Source organism: Nyctereutes procyonoides, unplaced genomic scaffold, assembly GCF_905146905.1.
Source record: "Nyctereutes procyonoides isolate TBG_1078 unplaced genomic scaffold, NYPRO_anot_genome, whole genome shotgun sequence".
Classification (NCBI taxonomy): Eukaryota; Metazoa; Chordata; class Mammalia; order Carnivora; family Canidae; genus Nyctereutes; species Nyctereutes procyonoides.
In genome coordinates, this window is record NW_026575120.1 from 7,436,550 (window position 1) to 7,453,540 (window position 16,991).

Below are 16,991 nucleotides of genomic sequence, written 5' to 3' on the forward strand. Positions count from 1 at the left end.
ATGCCATTAACAATTGACTGAAAAGAGAGCAGATAGAGAATTGGACTATATTGTCCCCTGGGAGGCCAAGGATTTCCTAGGCTGGGAGAAGAGAATTGAAGAGTCCCCAAGAGAGTAAGAAGCTGCTCACCTCTTAACTTGGTCTTTGTACCCTATTGCCTCTTTCACACTCACATGACAACATATATATTATGGGAATCGAAGAGTAGATGGATTTTATGCCCTGCTTTCTACTGGAACCCCAGGAGCCAATGGAGTCTGCTTAGGCAGAAACAGCTTAAGGTAAACTTTCCATTTTTCTCCAGCACCAGTAGCCTGTAGGCATGGTTATAAGGTTGTAGGGTGTGTGAACCACCACCAGAGACCATCGTTAAGACATGGACATCAGAGGTGCATGCCAGGACAGCAGATGCTGATAACAAGACCAGATGAGAAATGCTACTCTTCATCAGTGACCTGGGTGGACCCATGATGATGATGTAGGACCAGGTGCCGCCACCACATCAACCCCTAGAACTTGAAACATCTCTGTAGAGATTGAGGGTGAAAGAAAATATAAAGTGGCCAAGTGTAAACCTGAAATGACTGAAAACATCTAGATTTGATTGTTCTGTTTCTTGAAATCACAGAGAATGGAAACTCAAGAGAGACGCAAAATTCACCCATTAAAAAAAATTGCCTTTTATTGCACATGTGAATTTTGTCATCTGAAAAAAGTCTGTACCCTCCATATTTATAATATAAGGATATTGGAAAAAAACTTAAATATCCATAGGTGCACAAATGGTTGGGATTATAATATGCTCTTGTTGAATTGACTCCATTGCTATTATAAAGATACTTTATCTTTGATAACAGCCTTTGTTCTGAAATCTACTCTGTGATTATTGACAAGTGTTATCCTCCCATGATCAGCATACAGCAGAAATCCAAAAGAACCTTTGACAGGTTCTAGAGCGCCCTCTCTAGGCAACTCTGTCCTCTGCAGTCCTCCACCCTGCAAATTCCAGCTGCCTTGGCCTCCTCAAATTCTCAATTCTGTTTCTTCAGCTCAGGTTAGATTTAGGTTACTTCTCCCTATGCTATGGCCTGAAAATTCTCTCCAGATCATAAGGAGGGCAATTTTAGGGCTCATCTCATTCCTTTGCATTCTCTCAAAGATCACTGTCAAGGCACTGTATTCCAATGCCCAAAAACTGGTTTGTTTTTTTTCCATATATCTTCTCCCATGGTTTTAAGTGGTTAAGGTAGGATGGCAAATCTGAACTCTGGTTCCATCATAGCAATAAGTGAAATTATATTATCTCATATTTTAATTATCTTATTTTAAAATTAATCTGTATACATTCACATATATAATATATTCTTTTGGATACAGGAATACAGGAACTGTTTCATAATTTTAAAAATTGTGACCAACAAGCTATAACAGCTTGTTGAGGTGCCGCACTCCCCGCGGCCGCCTGCTCCAGGCATGGCCCAGGGCCTCGCCTCGCTATGGCAGCAGCACCGCACAGCACGCTCGACTTGGAGCTGGGCACCAGAGCTGAGGGCGAGACCATTCTAAAAGGCCTCCGGTCCATTTTCCAGGAGCAAGGGATGACGGAGTTGGTGCACACCTGGCAAGACCATGGTTATCTAGCGACCTACATAAACAAAAATGGCAGCTTTGCCAATTTGAGAATTTACCCACATGGATTGGTGTTGCTGGATCTTCAGAGTTATGATGGTGATTTGCAAGGCCAAGAAGTTGACAGTCTTTTGAACAAAGTAGAAGAAAGAATTGAGTCAGGACAGTACTGGGCCGGTGAAGCAATTACCACCCATAGTTGGAGGAGGGGCCATCGACAGATCTGGCCCACTGCTGATGGTCGCCTGGTTGAGTATGACATAGATGAAGTGGTGTATGATGAAGATTCACCTTATCAGAACATTAAAATTCTACACTCAAAGCAGTTTGGAAATATTCTCATCCTTAGTGGGGATGTTAATCTGGTGGAGAGTGATTTGGCGTATACCCAGGCCATCATGGGCAGTGGAAAAGAAGACTAAGGTGGCAAAGATGTACTGATTCTCGGGGGTGGAGATGGGGGCATATTATGTGAAACAGTCAAACTGAAACCAAAGATGGTCACTATGGTGGAGATCGACCACATGGTGATTGACGGATGTAAGAAATACATGCGGAAAACATGTGGCGACGTCTTAGACAATCTTAAAGGAGACTGCTATCAGGTTATTTTTTTTTAAGATTTTATTTATTTATTTGACAGAGTGAGCAAGCAAGCAAAGGCAGAGGAGAGAGAAGCAGGCTCCCCCCCCCCCCCCCCCCAGAGCAGGGAGCCTGATGCAGGGCTCAATCCCAGGATCCTGGGATCATGACCTGAGCCAAAGGCAGACGCTTAAGCAACTGAGCCACCCAGGCACCCCTGCTATCAGATTCTAATAGAAGACTGTATTGAAGAGATACGCCAAAGAAGGGAGAGAGTTTGATTATGTGATTAATGATTTGACAGCTGTTCCCATCTCCACGTCTCCAGAAGAAGATTCCACATGGGAGTTTCTCAGACTGATTCTTGACCTCTCAATGAAAGTACTGAAACAGGATGGGAAATATTTTACACAGGGTAACTGTGTGAATTTGACGGAAGCCTTGTCGCTCTATGAAGAAGAGCTTGGGCACCTGTATTGTCCTGTGGAATTCTCAAAGGAGATCGTCTGTGTTCCCTCATACTTGGAATTGTGGGTATTTTACACTGTTTGGAAGAAAGCTAAACCCTGAAGACCAATTCTCTCCTAATCATGTGTGCTGCAAATAGCCTTCCTGACCTTCATTTGCTGTACATGACATTGAAATGAGTCAGGCAAAAAAAAAAAAAAAAAAAAAAAAGAGGCAATTGATTGTGAATTCCTTCAAGTTTTCTTTTTTTTAATTATTATTTTTAATTTAAACAAAGCAAATGGAAAATGTGTATTTTGATGCGCCAGGGTGTTAATTTTTTTGAAAGTCAGCTGAAGGATGATTAGACAGCACAGCGAAGGCTGTTAAATGCACTAACTCCTAAAATGTGATTTTTGTTACTTTACTGTGTGTGTGTGTGGGGGGGTGTTTTTGTTTTGTTTCAGTAGACTTCAAATTCGGTTGTTTGGAGGAATGAACATCATTGTTTTATTCTGGAAGGAAGTTATTTGATGGTGTTTCTTTCCCCAAAAAATTGACCTAGATATTAAAATTTGGTGCTCATAAGAAAGAGTTAAGAAAAAATGAATAGCAATGCTTCAATTAAAATTATAAATGAGAAAAAAAAAGAGCTTGTTGAGATCCAGTAGGGAAATAATGCAAAAAACAAAATAAAAATTATTATAGTCTCACCTCCAAAGAAAATTATTATTAATAATTTGACGCATTAAGTTGTCCCAGTCTTTTCTCCACACATATTAATTTTTAAACTTAGCATTATTTTACACAATGCTGTTTTTTAACATTTTTTATTGTGGTAAAAAATATATATAACATGAACTTTACCATTTTAACCATGTTTAAGTATATAATTAAGTGGCATTAAATCCATTCATAATGTTGTACAACCATTACCACTATCTATTTCCAGAACTTTTTCATCATCCCAAACAGAAACCCTCTTTAAAAAAAAAATTATTTTAGAGAGAGAGAGAAAGAAAGCATGAGCCAGAAGGGTAGGGAGAAATGAGAGAACCCAAAAGCAGACGGCGCTGAGCACAGAACCCAACGTGGGGCTCAATCTCACAACCCTGAGATCATGCCCTGAGCGGAAACCAAGAGTCCAACATTTAACCAACTGTACCACCTGGGCACTCCTCCCTCTTTTTTTTTTTTTTTTTAAGATTTCATTTTTAAGCATTTACACCCAACACAGTGCTTGAACCCACAACCCTAAGACCAAAAGTTGCATGCTCTCCTTACTGAGCTAGCCAGGTGCACCCAGAAACCTTAACTCTTTTTTTTTTTTTTTAAGATTTTATTGGGATCCCTGGGTGGTGCAGCGGTTTGGCGCCTGCCTTTGGCCCAGGGCGCGATCCTGGAGACCCAGGATCGAATCCCACGTCGGGCTCCCGGTGCATGGAGCCTGCTTCTCCCTCTGCCTGTGTCTCTGCCTCTCTCTCTCTCTCTCTGTGTGACTATCATAAATTTAAAAAAAATTTTTTTTAAATAAATAAATATTACTAAAAAAAAAGATTTTATTTATTTATTCGTGAGAAACACAGAGAGAGAGGCTGAGACACAGGCAGAGGGAGAAGCAGTCTCCCTTTGTGGAGCCTGATGCGGGACTCGGTCCCAGGATCCTGGGATCACTATCTGAGCAAAGGCAGATGCTCAACCACTGAGTCACCCAGGTGCCCCCAGAAACCCTAACTATTAAACATTAACTTCTCCTTCCCCTATCACGCCAGACCCTAGTAGCATATATTCTACTTGCTATCTCTATGAACTTGCCTATTTTAGGCATCCCTATGGGTAGAATCATACAAGATTTGTCCTTTTCTGTATGGCTTACTTCACTAGCATAATGTATTCAAAGTCCAGCCATGTTATAGCATGTGTCAGAATTTTATTCCTTTTTAATGCTGAATATTATTCCTCATTTTGTAGATACACCACATTTTGTTTACCTATTCATTTGTAAATGGACTCTTGCATTGCTTCTACCTTTTGGCTAATGTGAATAATGCTAATTTACAGGTATCTGTTTGAGTCCGTTTTCAACTTTTTGGGGTATATGCCTAGGAATAGAATTGATGGATCATCTGACAGTTCTATTTTTAATATTTTGAGGAACCACTCGACTGTTTTCCATGGTAGCTGCACCATTTTACATTCCCACCAGCAATAAACAAGGGCTCTAATTTCTCCACATCCTTATAAACACTTGTCATTTTCCATTTTTTTTTTTACGATAATAGCCATCCTAATGGGTGTAAAGTATTATCTTGATTTGTGTTTCCTTCATGACTAATGGTATTTAGTATCTTTTCCTGTGTTAATTGTGTATCTTCTTTGGAGAAATATCTATTCAAGCCCTCTGCCCATTTTTGAATTATTAGGGTTTTTTGTTGTTGTTGAGCTGTAGGAGTTTTTGTATATTCTAGACATTAAACTTTGTTGGATATATTATTTGCAAAAATTTTCTTCCACTCTTTTGGTTGTTTTTCCATTCTGTCGATAGTGTTCTTTGATACACAAAAGGTTTCAATTTTAATGAACTCCAATTATCTATTTTTTTCTTTGCTGCCTGAGCTTTTGGTATTGTATTCAAGAAACCACTGCCAAATACAATGTCATGAAGATTTTCCCCTACATTTTCTTCTAAGGGTTTTATAGTTTAGCTCTTATTTTTAAGTCTGATCCATTTTGAGTTAATTTTTGTATGCAGTATAAGGTACAGTCTAATGTTATTCTTTTTTTTTTTTTAAGATTTTATTTATTTATTTATGAGAGACACAGAGAGAGAGAGGGAGGGAGAGAGAGAGAGGCAGAGACCTAGGCAGAAGGAGAAGCAGGCTCCATGCAGGGAGCCTAATGTGGGACTCCATCCAGGGACTCCAGGATCATGCCCTGGGCTGAAGGCAGGTGATCAACCGCTGAGCCACCCAGGCTTCCCCAGTGTCATTCTTTTGCCTGTGAATAGCCAGTTTTCCAACACTATTTGCTGAAATGACTATCCTTTCCTATTTAATGGTCTTGGGGGAAATCAGTTAACCATAGATATGAGGGCTTATTCCTGGATCTCTATTCCATTGTCTATATGTCTGTCATATGCCAATACCACACAATTTTCACTATTGTAGCTTTACAGTAAGTTTTGAGTGTGAATCTTCCACCTTAGTGTTCTGGCTACTCAGGGAGTAGAGATTCCGTGTGAATATTAGAATGGATTTTTCTACTTCCAGAAACGTATCATTGTGATTTTGATAGGGATTACATTGAATGTGTAGATTTCTTTGGGTAGTATTGTTATCTTAATGATATTAAGTCTTCCAAACCACGACTAATGGATGTCTTTCTATTTATTTATGTCTTCTTTAATTTCTTTCAGCAGTGTTTTACAGTGTTCAGCATACAATTTGTTCAGCTCCTTGTTTAAATTTTTTCCTATTTTATTCTTTTTGATACTATTGTAAATGGAATTGTTTTCTTAACTTCCTTTTCAGATTGCTCATTGCTATTATGTAGAAATGCAGCTGATTTTTATGTTGAAATTACATCTTGCAATTCTGCTAAATTTGTCTAACAGCTCTCAAGGGGTTTTTGCTATTGTTGTTGTAGAATCTTTCTGGTTTCCTACATGTAAGATGATGTCATCTGTAATCACAGATAATTTGGCTTCTTTCCAATTCAAATACATTTTTCCTCCTTTTTCTTACCTAATTGCTCTGACTAGAACTTCTAGTCATATGTTAAATAGAAGTGATAAAAGTGGGCTTATTCCTGATGTTAAGAGAAAAGCTTTCAGTCTTTCACCATTAAGTATGATGTTAGCTGTGGAATTTCCATACATAGCCTTTAGTATGTTGAGGAAGTTCTTTTTTATTCCTAGTTTGTGGGTTTTTTTTTTTTTTAATCATGAAAAAGTATTGAATTTTGTCAATTTTTTTCCATCAATTGAGATGATCATGTGGTGTTTTTTCCCTTCATTCTCTTAATGTATCATATAACAATGGTTGATTTTCATATGTTAACCATCCATGAATTCCAGGGATAGATTGCATTTGGTCATAGTGCATGATTCTTTAAATATGCTGCTGAATTCAGTTTGTTAGAATTTCATACCGCTGTTTAAAGACCTGCCTTTGGGGGGCACCTGGTTGGCTCCGTGGTTGAGAGTCTGCGTTTGGCTCAGGTCATGGTCCTGGGGTCCCGGGATCAAGTTCAACACCAGGCTCCCTATGATGAGCCTGCTTCTCCCTCTGCCTATATCTCTGCCTCTCTCTCTCTGTGTGTCTCTCATGAATAAATAAATAAAATCTTTAAAAAAAAAAAAGACCTACTTTTTCATTTATCAGTGTATCATTCTCCCACATCATGAAATATTCTATTACTTTGTATTTTTAATATCTTTTTTAAACTACAAAATCCTTTCTTTTTTTTCTAATAAAATCTTACACAAACTTACAATATTTGAAGTACAGGACAGTGAAGCTTATCTGATGAACACAGGTTTATGGAGGTCAGAGCTTTGTCTGCAAGTTCTCTAGTTCTTCTACTTCTGCCCCTTCTCCCACAGTCATCTTCTAAAGGGACCCCAAAGGGAAGAGTTTGAAAGCGTTTGGTATGACTTTTCATCGCAGCATTATACTCTGTCAATGAAGACTTCATAATTTCATTAACTACTCTATTGTTTTTACACATATATATTACTTCCAATTTTTCAAGATTTTAAAGAATAAAACCATTTGTAGATAAACCATTGGCCACATCTGTAAGCATTTACCTTTAGGGTAAATTTCCCAGGAAAGGAATATTGGGACAAATGTCCAGTAGAGTTAACATACAGTGTCATATTAGTTTCAGGTGTACAATATAGTGATTCAGCAATTCTCTACATTACTCAGTGCTCATCAAGAGAAATGTACTCTTAATCCCCTTCACCTATTTCACCCACCCACCACCCCTCTGGTAACTATCAGTTTGCTCTCTATAGTTAACAGTTTGATTTTTTTGTTTGTCTCTTTTTTTCTGTTTTATTTCTTAAATTCCACATATGAGTGAAGTCATGTGGTATTTGTCCTTCTCCAACTGACTTATTTCACTTAGCATCCTGCTCTCTGGATCCATCCATGTTGTTGCAAATGGCAAGATTTCATTCTTTCTTATGGCTAATATTCTATTGTGTATTTATATACCACATCTTCATCCATTGATGGACACTTCAGCTGCTTCCATAATTTGGCTATTGTAAATAATGTGCAGTAAACATAGGGGTGCATACATCTTTTTGAATTCATATTTCTGTATTCTTTAGGTAAATACCCAGTGGTGGAATTACTGGATACTAAAGTAGTTCTATTTTTAATTTTTTGAGGAACTTCCATACTATTTTCCATAGTGACTGCACCAGTTTGCATTCCTACCAACAGTGCACGAGGGTCCCTTTTGCTCTGCATTCAAATGTCAAAAACTGGGGCACCTAGGTGGCTCAGTCAGTTAAGCATCTGCCTTCAGCTCAGGTCATGATCCCAGGGTCCTGGAATGGAGCCACATATCAGGATCCCTGCTCAGTAAGGAGCGTGCTTTTCCCTCTCCCTCTGCCTGCTGCTCCCCCAGCATGTGCTCTGTCAAATAAATAAATTGGAAAAAAAAAAGCCTTAAAAGAATGTTAAAAATTTTAAAGATTTTTAAGGATTTTGCTTCTTATTCTCATACTGCCAAGGAACAATATAGTAATTTGTCCTCCAGCCAGCGTGTTTAATTTGTGTATATAAAATAATATCTCTAGGGCAGCCCAGGTGGCTCAGCGGTTTAGTGCCTCCTTCAGCCTAGGGCGTGATCCTGGAGACCCGGGATGGAGTCCCACAGGCTCCCTGCATGGAGCCTGCTTCTCCCTCTGCCTCTCTTTCTCTATCTCTCTCTCCCCGGCTCAAATAAATAAATAAATAAATAATCTCTCTAAAGACTCATCTGACAGTATGTGTCTTGAAACTTAGTATTATTTTCTGACCTCTAATTGATACACAGAGCAGGAACTGATGTAAATAGAATCCGAGATTAATAAATTCCAACACCTGTCACCAGGTCCAAGGGTTTTTTTTTAACCTGGTTCCATGGACAGACCTCTAGGAATCAATGAATTGCTGAAATTTTAGGCAAAAACGTGGAGTATGTGAATGTTAGCTTTTATTTATGGAGTGGATCTAGAGTTTTCATCAAAACTAAGAACTGCAATTTCCCCTCTCGCTTTTCTTTTTAAAGAAAAAGTTAAACTGGAGACTACCAGAAAAATATGTCATTGGGAGCCAAGACTATTTTGCTCCTGCCTTCACCACATTGAACTTTTAGAACAACTTGGATTACAGTTATAAAATACACCCCAACGCAGGGACAAAAAGTCAGTACCCATTATATCTAAGTATTTGTATACTCATCAGGAATGTGTTGCATAAAATCATAGAATGGCAAGGGATGGAGAAAATCTGAGAGATATGTGGTCCAGTCATTTTACACATGAAGATGGGAAGGCCCACGTGAGAAGCAGCTGCTCAGGACTACTCTGCTAATGGCTGAAGAAGCATAGACCCGGATTTTGGTAATCCAAATGCTTTCAGGAAAGCATCTTCTGAATATCTATGTAAGGTTAACCTCGATTTCAATATTTATCAATGAAAACCCATACAGTATTTTTGTTGTTGTTGTTAAAGATTTTATTTATTTATTTATTCATGAGAGACAGAGAGAGAAAGAGACAGAGAGAGAGACAGAAAGAGAGAGAGAGAGAGAGAGAGAGAGAGAGAGAGAGAGGCAGAGACACAAGCAGAGGGAGAACAGGCTCCATGCAGGAAGCCTGACTTGGGACTCTATCCCGGGTCTCCAGGATCACGCCTGGAGGCTGAAGGTGGCGCTAAACCGCTGAGCCACCCGGGCTGCCCACCCACATGCAGTATTTATATTACTTTTCCTGCCTAAATCCAGCAAAGTACATCTTTTCTTCTAATGGAGGATCTTGCAGAGTTGAGGGGTTGTTATTCTAAACAGTCATTCCTGTGTCCTGGAGGAGTGTCTGAGTCTTGCCTACATCCTTTCCAGAGGGATCCTTGAAGACCAACTGGAGATTTTCCATAGATAAACCCCCACCCTAGATGCCCAAACACACACACCCTCAACACGTCAGCACAGCCTGGCTCCCAACTCTCTTCCTAGCCGTTTCTAGTATTCTCTGATATCACATTCTCTCCAGACCTTGATCTATGTTGTCTGAGGTCTGTGATCACTGGAATCTAGTAGACCAGTAGACCTTATTATATTTTGGAACTGTTTCACAAATAATAGATTTGTGAAAAATCTAGCTTTTTTCTCTTCTGTGTTTACAGAAGTTTCTCTTCTGTGTTGCTCTTAGTTTCTCACAAGGGGGAGAACCCCAAGAGCCTGTCTGCTGCCTCTTTCTTAAATTCTCCAGTGGAACTACCAAGCCCCTCAGCAACTTCAGGATGCTTAGAGCTCTGACCCTAGGATGGTTCATGGAAGTTCTTTTTTTTTTCTTTTAAAGATTTTTGTTTATTTATTTGAGAGAGAGAGAGAGAGAAAACGAGTGGGGTGGGGGCAGGGAGAAGGAGAAGCAGGCTCTCGGCTGAGCTGGGAGCCTAACACGGGGCTGGATCCCAGGACCCTGAGATCATGACTTGAGCTAAAGTCAGATGCTTAACCAACTGAGCAACCCAGGCATGCTGGTTCATGCAAATTCTAGGAGCAAATTTATGGGGGGAAAGTGTATGCATGTATGTATATATATATGAGATAGAGAATGGAGACATAGTAAATTGTATTAATCTTAGAGGAATTAAGTAGATAAGTGTAGATATCATATATATCATATAGATATATGATACAATAGATATCATATATGATAATATATATCTCTATTGCACAGATCAAAACATAGAATACGTTCACGTTCCTAAAATGCTATCTCCTGTTCCCTCCCAACCAATGTGCCTGTTAAGGACTTACTACTAGGAACTCCATTGCCAGAGATTAGTTCTTTCTGTTCTAGAGGCTTGTAAGGAAACATACCGATGTGTTCTTCTGCATCTGGTTTCTGCATTGCCTCAGCATCATGTTTGTCAGCTCATCCATGTCAATAGATTTTACTCTACAATTTACCACTTTTTCCTGAATGAAAAAAATGGCAAAAACTCCAGCTAATTAAAAGTACAAGGTTTTAGGATCAGGATAATCAATATTCATATTTATCATATTGGGTCCCAAGTAGGCACAATTACTTTAAGGATATAAACAGAAAATTCACAACAAATTAACAGGCATTTAAGAAAATGTCCAATCTCACTAGTAATTTAAGAAATATAAGTTAAAGGGAAAAGGCCATTTTCTTTTTCGAATAATTACTTTTAAAGTGATAGTATTTGATGTAGCAAAAGTTCAATAAAGTGGAATACTCTCGGTAAGACTATAAATTAGTACAACTCATAGGAATAAACTCAAGAGTCTTTTACAGGGCAGCCCGGATGGCTCAGTAGTTTAGTGCTGCCTTCAGCCCAGGGCCTGATCCTGGAGACCCAGGATCAAGTCCCACATTGGGTTACCTACATGGAGCCTGCTTCTCCCTCTGCCTGTGTCTCTGCCTCTCTCTCTCTCTCTGTCCCTCATGAGTAAATAAATAAAATTTTTTTTAAAAGAGAGTCTTTTACAATCTTTACTGCCCTTTAATATTTTCCCATAGTGACTGCAACATAGGAAATAATCTCAAATATAGAAAAAATTTTTGAACAAAAATGTTCATCCAGCATCCTAAATCATCTAAAAAGTAAGAAACAATCTAAATAAATTTTAAAAAAGAAACAATCTAAAGATTCAGCATTTAGGGAATGATTAAAAAAAATGTGACAGGTTCGTTCAGTAGGATATTATATTATCTTAAAGGATCAGCAGCCACAATATCTAGTTAGCTGTAGGACAAAGAGCCAGTTGGAGAAGGTTTGTAACTCTCCTCTCAGCTTGTCTGGGCAATGTTGGCTGTTTCATGTTTCATTTCTCATGCGTCACAAAGCTGAAAGCTCTGGAATCTGGGGATTTGTTTATAATCAAACAATGGACTTATTAGGCTTTTAAAAATTAATTAAAAGATGAAAAGCGTGTATTGTGGTAGGAGAATTCAATGTAAAAGGTTCACAGTTTCTAGCACATTTCCTGCCACAGGAGGTGCTAATTATTATTGTCATCACCATAACTAATGTTTTCTACAGTGCTCTTTGGGGGGCTTCGCTAAGTACTTTATACTATCTCATTTTCTTCTCATTTGTACATTTTGCAAGGCCTGCCCATACACAGTGTTGCAACCTGTTTGCCTCCCATTCCACCTGCCAGTGGGTCCAAGGTTGAGGGGTGGGGGCTTCTGAGTTTTAGTCTGGGCATCCCAGCAGCCAGGTTTTGGGTTTTCCTGCGCTTCCTGGCTTTAACAAGAAGCAGTGTGCAGGCCAAAGCAGGGAGCTGGGTTTGCAGAGTCAATGCCCTGCTCACCTGCTCACTCACTCAGGCGGAGATCTCCAAATATCCCAGCAAAGGGCCCTGTGGGGGGCTCGCTGAGGCTCAGAGCTGGCTTGGTCCTTCCCACCCTGCAGTGCCTGCTGCTAGTACCCCTGAGCCCCCAAATGCAGTCCCCGGGGGGCGGGGGGAGCACCCTGGAAGACAGGTGGGCCTGCAGAAGTGGCTTCAGAGAACCTGGAAAACAGAAATCCCTGGGAAGAAAGGAAGATGCAAATTCTTCAGCTGGCACTGGCCTTTTGCCAGCCCTCTCTCCGCCTCATCTGCCCCGCAGACCTGCAGCTCCCAGCCCCACGGATTCACCCCAGGGGTGCCCCCTTTCAAGCCAAACAAGCGCAGAGGAGAATTCCATCTTCTCAGTCATGATTCTCTGGAAAAGCACCGATTCTCTGGAAAAGCACCGGTGGGACTTCCTGGCCTGCTCTCACCAGGGTGTGGACTGAGTCTCTGTGTGGCTCAGGGTTTCGAGCACCCCTCGGAGCCAGCCCTGGGGAGCAACCTGAAATCCCAAGCATCCTCTTCCACCCCATCTCTTTTCTCTCACGTTTTTTACATTTTGACTTTTTTTTTCATGAAAACAAGACACGTGCATCACATAGTCTAAAAAACTAAACACTGCTAGAATTTGAAAGAAAAGAAAGAGCCCTCATTTCCTTTGGCTTCTCATCCTCCACTTTTCAGTTGTTTTTGTTGTGTGTTTTTCCCCCCCGGGACTTACTTTGCCTTTTTTTTTTTAAGATTTTATTTATTTATTAATGAGAGACACAGACACAGAGGCAGAGGGAGAAGCAGGCTCCCTCTGGAGTCTGATGCAGAACTTGATCCCAGGACCCCAGGATCGTGACCTGAGCCAAAGGCAGATGCTCAACCACTGAGCCACCCTGACTTTGCCCTAAAAATGAAACCTGCTCAGCAATTTCTCCATGTTTCCATTCTAGAGTTGACTGTCGCCTCTCCAGGATGGAAGATGGGGATCCGGGGCCCATAGGCGCCCCCTCCTCCCTGGTGCAGATTTTGATTAAACAGATAGTCAGGGTTTCCATGATCGATAGTGACCCTTACTGCACAGCTCAGGCAAAGTCAGGGACTCTCTGTGTTCTCTATCCTTCTATCGTCTCTATCTTGGTCCTTGTAGGTTTGTGCCCCCTTTTTCATTCCTTCTGCTCCACTTGAGTGGACTTAGGGAAGTCACCAATCTCCTCGGTTTGGCTAGAAGTCATCTCCTCCAGCCTGCAGCCAGCCTTCTCTCCTCCACAGCCATGACATGTGCCCATTCTTCAGTCTGCCAGCCCATAAAAGAAAAGCTGGAGTCATTTCCCTTCCCAAGGGTACTTGCATCATTTTATTAGGAAACACTGGAGGACAAAGAATGGTCAGGCTGCAAGAGAGAAGTTTGTAAAGCAGAATTTTGGGCTGCCAAGAGGGATGCGGGGGGATCTGGGCACTTGGGTGGCATCCCCCTCACCTTCTGTCTGCCTGGGGATCTGAGGCCAGCGGGGGACTCCTCCAGCTACGAAAGGGTTAAACGTCAGGGCCAGGAAGGAGCAGGAGGGAAGCCAAGGGAGTAGATGAAGGAACTGCGCTGCAGGAAGGCTAGTTGGCTGGTACCGGCTCCCTTCCATGACTTGGTAAATATAGCTGTTAAGTAATCTGCGTCCCTGGGGTCAATCTCCTCGGAGGAGCTCGGCGGGGAAATAAGTGTTTGCAGCTCCAGGTCAGAGGTATCCGGGAGAAAGCACTGTGGCCACGTTCCTCTGCAGTTCCCTCTGAGTTCCAGGTCCTCTGGGTTTTCGGGTTTCACTGGTTTCAGGCCGCCAAGGGGTCTGAGGAGCAGGCCTGCCCTTGCTCCTCGAGATAAAGATCCAGGCTGGCCTGGGATGACTGATTGAGGGCCTGCGCTCTGCTCAGTTCCTTATCTGAAGAACATTCCTGATTAACAAGGGGCAGATTCCAGAGGAGTGCTGATGTGGACAGAGGGGCCAGCCGCACAGGGCCCACCCCAGGCGCAGGGCCCTCATCAGGAAGGGCTGCCCCCCAGGCTCAGGGGGCCCCAGGCTTAGGGCCCCCCACCGGCTCAGGGGGCCCCCAGGCTCAGGGCCCCCCCAGGTTCAGGGTCCAGGACCAATGTGCCTCATCCCTCCAGTGGGTCCCCAGACAAGGCCACGCCGCCTACAGGGGCATTGGGAGGACAGAGGCTGGGGCTGCTGCTGGAACATTTCCATGTCCCCTGCCCTGTTTCTTTCCAGGGGCAGCCAGAGGCCTGTGCCACTTGTGCAATGTACCACCAAGGGGCTGAGCATGGACTCTGTCAACTGGAAACTTCTGTTCTCTGTTGAAAAAGAACAACAGAAAGAAAAGCTGTTGGGGACGGGGTGCAGTGAAGGGAGAGCTGGATCCGGAGACCAGTCCTATTTCCCAGGAAAGGAAAAAACGCCTTCCCTATCTTTGGACAGAGGGCTTTGTACCCTCAGAAGAGGTCTTAACAACATACTGTTCCCTTGAATGTGGGCACAGTGGTTCTGTTTATGAAAGAAAGCAGACATTTTTCCTGACCATGCATTTTATGGGAGACGATTGTGCGCACACACACACACATGCACACACTCATACACTCATTTTCAAGGACAGCCTAGGCATTTTGCAAACCCAGCCTGTATGGGGCTGACTTAGGTTATGATGCTTTGCTCCTGGCAACTACGTTAATTTGCTTCCCTAAAGCGTTTCAACTGCTTTCCTGAGGGCTCAGGTCACAAGGCACTGCTGAGTGTTCAGAAAGGTCTGCCCTACTCTTTTTTCATATTGGTGGCCTTCCCGGCAAGGGGAGGCCAGCCCAGAGGTTTCTTCCTTGACCATCACCTCCTTTCAGTCACTCCCCAGAAGCAACCCGAGGTTGTGCTGGTTAAGTAAATCGAGTCAGTAGAACTCCCCAGCTCCCAGCAGCAGGGCTTCTCCAAGTCCAACACCCATAGCAAGATGTTCAAATTACCTGAACATCTCGTTAAAAATCCAGGTTCTGATTCTGGTGGCTCGGTTGGGGTATATGTGCCTGAGAGCCAGCATTTCTGCCTGGATTCTAGGGAATGCCAGCACTGTAGTCCAGACAACACTTTCAGTAGCAAGGCCCCAGGAGACTTTGTTAGAGAAACACAGAGTAACCCAGCCACCTCACCCCGCCACCCCAATTCCGCTTTGTAAGGCTCCTCTTCTGCTCCAAAGACTTGGGCTCTCCCCCAACCCTGGCGATCCTGGTCTATAACCCTATCTTCATACTACTCAGGGACTGAGTGACACCATGCACACTGCCTTCCTCATGTTTCCCACTGAAGCTTATTGAATCTACAACAATAGTATTAGTACCTCGCCCAACTCTGTGGCAGGTATTAGGCTAATTAGGTACTCCCTGTCCATTAATCGTCACAAATGAGGTATCTGATCACCATACCAGTGATCCAGGTGAGAACAGCAAGGCTCTGAGAAGTCAAAGAACTTGCCAAAGATCACACAGACAATGGGTGATAGAGCTGCAGATCCTAATCAGTGCACCGTGCTGCTGGTCCATTAGTGACACGGGGCACAAGTGCCATGAGGGATCCGAAGAGTAGGCCACCTTCCCTCTTGGCACAGCTCTGGAACCAGTACCTAATTCTCCAAGTCCTATGAGTCTACCCTTACCAAACAGGACTCCATGCCTCTGGGGAACTGGCGCTGGGGCCACCCTTAAAGCCCTGCCATGTTGGTTTGAAAATGAGTGGAGCAGGGTTATCTTACATCCATGCTGCAGGGAGAAGACAAAAGGAGCAATAATCTTCAGATCATGAGGCTCTGGAAAGAATAAGCCATAAAAGGAAAAGGGGCTTATCTCGTAAGGTGCTCCTCAGATAACCTCTGCTTCCACTTTCAGCTCTTAATCAGACCTGACACTACTTTTTTCTCCCTAGCCGGTTGAGTAAGAGTCAAGGAAGCATCTCTTTGCTCTGGAATCTTTTACACTCCACCACCTACTGCACTGATCAAAACGGGGGACACGGGCTTTCTATCTTCAAACAGAGCAAAGCTCCAGTAAGCCCTTGTTACCTTGCATTCTCACACACACATACTCAGAGGCTTGATTTGCTAAGCAAATATAGGTCTCAAGGGTGGGAGGGGACACATGTACCCACTTATTGAAAATAATCTTTAAAAGAATTTTGGGAGAATCCCTCTTGCTGGATCTCCCAGCATCCTTGCCATTCATGTGAGTCTTGAGCTACCTCTCACTTTGTTCAGCTCACTGTGGACAATTCTCAACCATGCTCATCTTTGCTCTGCATTCTTATTTCTCTACAGCTTGGTGTGAGCTCTCCTCCAGGCACCCAGGGAGCCCAGTCATCTCTTGGAAATAAACTGTCCCATATCCTTCGTCTTTACTTGGGATGCTCCCTTCATTACCTCACTTACTGAAAACTGATTTTATCTGCAGGCGGACACTGTCCTCTCCCGGCACAGCATTCCAACACATAGCTCCCATCTCCCACTTGGCCATTCCATGCCAGCAGGCCACGAGGTGCCTCTCCTCCTCCCTCCTCCCTCAGTTCTTTTTCCTGACCCTGTCTTCCCTCGAAGGCCCTCATGAGCTCTGGGCAAGTCCACAACATTCTGTCTCCCCTTCCCCAAGCCTTCCTGTTTCCCACTGCCTAGCATGATCTTCACATGTCCTCATCTCTTGCTCCTCCTCCTTCTAGAAACATCCATAGATATCCTC

The 16,991-nt window shown here is 42.6% G+C and overlaps 1 pseudogene; it reads left to right on the top strand.

Annotated features, from left to right (window-relative positions):
* Window positions 1-1,497: 1,497 nt before the first annotated feature.
* LOC129516027 (spermine synthase-like) lies at window positions 1,498-2,828 on the top strand (annotated as a pseudogene).
* The last annotated feature ends 14,163 nt before the right edge of the window (window positions 2,829-16,991 follow it).